Source organism: Microtus ochrogaster, chromosome 10, assembly GCF_000317375.1.
Source record: "Microtus ochrogaster isolate Prairie Vole_2 chromosome 10, MicOch1.0, whole genome shotgun sequence".
NCBI classification, from domain to species: Eukaryota; Metazoa; Chordata; class Mammalia; order Rodentia; family Cricetidae; genus Microtus; species Microtus ochrogaster.
Window position 1 is genome coordinate 74,919,863 of NC_022016.1, and position 6,767 is coordinate 74,926,629.

The following is a 6,767-nucleotide window of genomic DNA, read 5'->3' on the forward strand; positions in this document are numbered from 1 at the left end:
AACGGTTAACCCTATTCTGTCTACGTTTACTGTTTGGGAACATTTGTTGGGGGCAGACGGGGCAGGGGGGGGGGCGGGACAGACAGAACAATACTTGGGTTTCAAAGTCCAAGAGGTCTGGGCTTGGGTTATGTCCCTGAGCCTGGTCAGAAGCCTTCTATCTCTTCAGCAGAGCTGGGAAAACAAAAAACAACAACAACAACAACAAAAATGTTTCAAGCCTGTCCTCCGAGGCTTGAAGAGGAAGGACTGAATACATGCAAGGCCTATCACCACTCCTCCCCGGCCCGGCCCCACTGCTCCTTAAGTTCACCTTCCTTCTCCGCACTCTGCTTGCAGGAGGAAGTACATGACCCATATGGCTCTGAATTTCTGGAAGGAAGCTTAGAACCACCCTAACTTCCAGGATCTGGGAGAGATCCTGGCAGAACAGCCCCTGTGATGCTCTCTGCTCCAAATGCCATTAGTGGTCATAAAATTATCCACAGTTTTTGGAGGCCAGTCCCAGGGTTTGCCTCAGTGGGACAATAAAATCGCATGCAGAAACGATCTGGAAAAGGCAAGGACGGCCAAGCGGAGTCGGAGTTAAATGAGCTGCAGCCTGCTCTCATTAACTCGGGCCATTCACATTTGTTACCAGGGATTTCTTTTTAATTAAAAAACAACCAAGTTATTAAAGCATAACCCTAAGAAGGGCTGACTGGGCAGCCGCCGAATCCAGCGGAGCGAGCGGTCCACACAGCAGGATAGGCGGGTGCCGCCAGGGAAATGGCGTGGAACAGATGTTATTTGGAGCACTCACCTAACACGGGGCCTTGAAAGTTGTACCTTCTCATCTGTACACTGTAAAGTGCTGTTCAGAACTGGGGAGAGTTAGTACTGTCTGTCATAGCCACCTGGTCTCAGCCCAGCTAGGACTGGAAGTGCTGTCTTAAAAGGTCACTCACTTCTTATCACACAGAAGTTACGGTGTGGGGCTGGGGGCTCGCAGACTTGAGACAAGAACACAGCACAGATTTCTAGTTGTGTGCTCTTGAGTGATCAATGTAATTTGCATGAGCCTCAGTTTCCGCATGTATGGAAATAAGTATAATCGTATCCCTTTGCCAGGCAGTGGGGAATCCATGGCTTGTACGTAGTAGATCATATGTGGCCTCATTGCTGTCTTTGTCCTTAGCTTAGGGGTTTCCTGTTTCTTTGCTCAAGGTTGACAGTACCTAGACTACTTGGACAGTCAGTATAACATTTTGCCACGTCTCTGAGGCATTTTAATCTTTCAAAGTACTGCATAACCCAAGAGTACTCTTCTTTCCTGGGGCTCCTGTAGGTGCTAGCACTGTGGTAAATGAAGGAGCAGAGGGTCAGTGCACATCGGGACGGGCCTGAGTTGTAGAATGGGTTCTAGGAAGTGAAGAGGCTCATGCCATGATCCTCATGTTCCAAAGCATTACCCCCAGAAGTGACAGGGCATAAAGCCGAAAGGAATATTTTCCGGATTAATTGCCCTTGTCCATAGATGAGCACCTGTGGTTGAGGGGCAGTGAGAAAGGCTTATTAGCAAGTATATCTGACATTTGTGTTCATGTTACTGTGTTTTTAGGGCCATTCCATGTACTGCCTCGACAGAACCTATAAGCAGACAAGAGTGTAGAGAATAGGATAGCTGGGCCATCAGAGAACCACAGGACACAGAGATGGATAACCATACTGACCGCGGTGTGATGGGATCTTGAAGTAGTATAGAGGAGGCTTTGGTATGAAGTGGCCCTAGATGATAAAGTTGGGCAGACACCTCCTTCTTGACACATGTACCCCAAACACCTCCACTTCCAGGACCCCCTGCTGCAGCATCGCCTCCCAACCTCTGAGGCACACCTAGAATGGCAGCTCCCAAGTCCAGCATGTTAGAACCCAAGCCCCTGCCCAGCATCTGAGTTCCCACTCTGAGGCGGTTGTAGATAACAGTCGATGGGCATTGAGGAACCATCTCTTTGGCTCACCAGTGTGTCTGACTGACAGAATTCACTGTTTGCTGACAGTCGTTCAAGCAATGGAGCTTAGCGTGCACACCTGAGAACTGACGGTTTTTAATCACAGATTCTGCCAAGCGATTCTGGAAACCAAATAAGGTGTCCCAGGCCTCAAATGCAGCAAGGCATTCAGATGGCTTCAGGGCTCTGTCCTCTCCCCAAGCTCCCAGGTAGCTGTTCATTCACCTGTCTCCTCTTTCCTGTTGTTTCCACCTAGTGAACGGGAGCTACGGACACTGCCCAGAGAAGAGCCTGCTGGACCTGGACCTGCCCGAGGGTCCCAGCCCCTCCTGCCACCAGGGCCTGTTTCTCCCTGCAAGGACCCCACCTCCCCGGGATCATCCTCCTGTCTGCGAGAGGCTGCTTCATTTCCCCCACCCTAACAGGTATGTGTCCATTCCTTCCACCTCACCTAGTCTGCCTGGCTAACGGGTCACACAGAGAAACTGAGACGCAAAGGGACCAGGATGTGTCTGAGTCGGTTAGCACAGAGATGCCTAGTACAGGCCCTCCTTGTTTTCTAAAGAGATTCTCGGGGACACAAAGATGGCTTCAAGGCTAACGGCAGGGAAACTGAGACGCAAAGGGACCAGAATATGTCTGAGTCGGTTGGCACAGAGATGCCTAGTGCAGGCCCTCCTTGTTTTCTCAAGAGATCCTAGGGGACACAAAGATGGCTTCAATGAGGCGTATGTCCCTGTTTCACAGGCTGAGGTGGCTCCATGTGCATGTTTTTGTGGGCGCACACTACTGATCTTGGGGGCAGCATGCCTGGAGCCCGCTTCATGGGCATGTGGCTCTGGATACCGGCCCAGATCCTAGTTCGTGCTCCATTGCTCCACCAGCCACGTAGTGCCTGCCCTGTGCCCAGTGCTGGGCCAGTGCTGGTGTCCTTGGGGTAGGGGCAAGGATCCCCATTCCAGGAGTGCTGAACATTACTAGATAGGAGGACACTGAGAATTTTCATTTCCTGTGGCCTTCTCTGATATCAGCAAGGCTTCTGTTTTGAAAGAGTTAATTCATTTGGTCAGGCTGTCATAATAAATGTCATAGATTGGGTGGCTTAAAAGACATTTATTTCTCATAGTTCTGGGGGGTTGGAAGCCCAAGATCAAGGGTTGATAGGTGTGGTTTCCCCAGATCTGTCCCCTTGGCTGACAGGCAGTCACATGGGCAACCCTTTATCTCTGGGGTCTGTGCTCCTATCTTATAAAGGAATCAGACATATTGTAGTAAGGGCCTTCATAACCCCACGTAGTTTAATTTCATGCTTAAGGCCCTGTCTCCAAATGTAAGTACTCTGAAGGTTAGACTTCCGACATAAATTGGGAGAGGCTAGTCCAGCCCATAACAGGAATAAGTATCTCTTAGGCTTCATATTGCCTGCTAGTTAGTGATAGTCACGTGTTTCTGTTGCCTGGATTAGTCCCCGATGCTTTGGCAGGACATGTTCCTGGGGGTGGGACGGGGAGATGAATTTTATGTTGGACTGTGTGGGCTGTTTGTTGCTTTAATTTTGCTAAAAAAAAAAAATAACCAGAAGCATCATTTATCCCTTTAAGTATCATTTTGACAGTACCAGGCACGGGAGAGTCTGTATCAGAATCCTCTACTGGTTCAGTGTCGGCTACACAACCTCTGATTGGCTGGATCTGAGCCGACACTTTTAGTTCCCCTCATCTTCTAAAAGAACATGACTCCATTCTAGACCATGCCCGAGTCCAGGCCTGCCTCTCTGCAGTGGGCCTCCCTCTGCATTCTGTTGTCCTGCCTGTCTCTAGCCCTTGCTCTTCCACCTGGCTTGGTCACCTTGCCTGCAGCCTAGTTCCCGGTGCTGATGACTGCTTCCTGTGAGCTACTGTCCCACTGGGTCCCACAGACCTGGGCCCAGGTTCCCCTGCTGTCCAGTGGCCGTCATGGAGTACACGAATGGAAACTGAGGCAGGGAGAAAGTGTCACTCATGTCACTAGTCCGGTGACATCTATCTGTGAGGCAGGGCAGAGGTTTAAGTAACGTTAGCAATATTCCAATTTTGACATTTCTGTACTTAATATGGGTGTCGTCCCCACCCTTACGGTGGTCAGAATAATGTTTGGATGAGATCCTGTCTCACTTCTATCACTAGGTCCCCAGGGGACCTGAGGAAAGATACCTAGCCTCTAGAGCCCCTTTCTTGATCTGTAAAGTACAAAGAGAAGCACACAGTAAAGAGGCTTCATAGAACCAGGAGGCCTCGGCATCAGGCCCCAGCTTCCTGCCCCTCCGCTACCCCTGTGACCTTCTGGCTCTGTGCTGAGTGGGCCCACATGTTCACAACATGAGGCCTTGGCCTTTTGAAGCCCCTCCCCCGACTCTCCGTATTGCTGACTGCCAATATTTCTCAGCAGAATCATCACATACCACTGAGTAAAGAGACCTCAGCTGAGGCTATGGGCTTTGAGGACACAGAAACTGAGCCCCTAGGTGTGAAGACCTCTCCCCACCCCCCACACCTCTATTGCAAAAACTGATGGCTCAAGTTGAACACCTTCACAAAGTCAATGATCCAAGGGAGGTCTATGCCATTGACTTAGAATGTTGATGCCCTAAAGAAATGATACGGTTCTCCTAGTCAGCATAGTGGTAGGATGCTGACTTCCCAGGAATGGCATTGTGAGCGTGCTGGAATTCTGACTCAAAGACCCAGGCGTCTGCTCTTGCTCCATCACCTTTGGCTTTGGGGTTGCGAGCGTGTTTAAAACAGGAGACACATGTCCTTTAAAGCTTTGCTCCTGTACCAGATGGAACTTAGTACCCATCATTCCACTGTTAAGATAGGAGTCAGCTCGCAGGGGTAGGGGGTACCTGGTGCATCTGCCTCTTAGCCACTGTGCACTCAGGGCCCTGAGCTCACAAATTCTAGAGAGAATATAGAGCTCAGAACCACCTGCCAAGCCACCCAGGGACAGGGAGAAAAAGCCAGACCCTGCCACACCCTTGAGACCTCAGGCTGGAACCTCACACTCCTCCCACAGAGGACATTCTGATTACTGTCAGTTACATTCCTAACCCAGCCAGATGCTGCAGCCTTTGTCGGTTCATTGACCTGGAGCCATTTGTAAAAGCTCCAGACTGGTGCTTCCCACTGCCCCGTCTGCCAGCCTTTCTCTGCCAGCATTGTGCCTCGCTAAAGCAGCAGCTATGGTGTCATTTCTCTGAATTTTACAAAGTCCCTACTTTCCTGTCGACTGCTGCTGGCTATGGCAGGCCCAGTGTCCCCACCCCTGGGAACGGCTTGTGCATTTGCTCCTCAGCAGAGATGCCGAGGGAGAAGCCCCCAATGGGAAGTTGTTTAGTGTCTAAGAGACAGGCATGTCCCGCGGGCCTCCATTCAAGGAGAGCTTGCAGTCAGTTCTGCACAGGAGATGGAAACTGGGCTCCTGCTCCAGGCCTGGCACTGGCTTGCTACTGCATGATGGCCCAGGCCCTCAAGCCTCAGGTCCTACTTCCCCCACTGATCCTGAGTGATCTAGGGTGAGAGGCCAAGCTCTGAGTGCCTCCAGCTCTGGCTCTGACTCTCTTGCCCTAACTCCCATTCTCTCCACCCATCGTCTAAGCTCCTGGAGCCAGAGGGGCAGGGACTAGGTCTCAAGGCTGTCTTGGCAAGCTCAGTTCTGCCTGTGGGAGCCATGGGAAGTGGTCTTGTAGAAGCAGTAATAGTGGTACCATGGCCTAACCCTCTCCTTCCCAGGGTGCTAACCCTTAAACCCAGCCATCATCCCCTTAGTTCTCCGTATAGTGGTGTGGTTCTTGTCTCACAGATGAGGAAGCAGAGCCAGACAGGGCATGCTAGTCAGGCTCTGAGCATAGGACCAGGCCTCCAGGTCCTGGAGCAACTCTAAGGTGCTTCCGCCAGTATCACCCTCCAGGTCGCTCCCATCTTCAGTCTTCTGGTGACAGTCTCGCCCTGATGTTTCTGCCTGTATCCTACCCGGTCACCGCCGGCAGTGGTGGACGGGTCTGTGCAGAAATTCCTTTGCCTTTCTGAGCATGGCCTCCTGTAAAGGGGGTGGAAGAAACTGCGGACCAGTCACATGGTAAAGATGGCTTCTGTGGCTAGCCCACATCCTGCCATTTTCATGATCAGGAACAGAACTGTTTGGCTATTGCTGAGGATAGAGGCCCCAAACTTGCCCAGAGTGAAGCAATTTGCCCGACTTTGCCATCTAGAATGGAGCTGACCTCAACCTCAGACTTGGTCTCCTATCTCCCATGTTCCTCCCCAGAACTGCAGCTCCACATACTCACATCTGAGCTCAAAATTCTGGGGCACCCTGAGTCTCTTGTCCCCTCACTCTGTGCCTCAGACTCCCACCCCGTCACACCAGCCATGGAAAGACAGGCTAGGTAGGGCTAGATGTCATTAAATGAAGTAAAGATTACAAGAAATTAAAATTCCAAGGGGCGTGTAAGTAGAATTTAAACCCTCTTGGACCCGGAGATGCCTCAAAATGCCAACCATAGCCTTTTGCCCACAGCACTCACTTGAAGCTCAGAGGGGAGGGTTGGGGCTGACCATAGGGAAGCTGGGAGGCCAGCAAGATGGTGACAGAGAGTGGTGGATGGGCCGGGTTCTGGCAAAAGGTTGTATCCTTCCTGGTATCCTCATTCATCCTCTGGTTAGCCTTCCTGCCTCTCCTGTCTCCAGCATCTTTTTCTTGGTATCCTCATCCCTTCCCTGGTTAGCCTTCCTGCCT

At 51.2% G+C, this 6,767-nt stretch overlaps 1 protein-coding gene across 1 annotated transcript in view; it reads left to right on the forward strand.

Moving 5' to 3' along the window:
• Positions 1-2,269: 2,269 nt before the first annotated feature.
• LOC101984294 (zinc finger protein GLIS1) overlaps positions 2,270-6,767 on the forward strand; it is a 72,943-nt gene continuing 68,445 nt past the window's right edge. The window contains exon 1 of the mRNA XM_026781826.1: positions 2,270-2,416. The gene's annotated coding sequence lies outside the window, so the exon portion shown is untranslated. The remainder of the gene's footprint in view (positions 2,417-6,767) is intronic.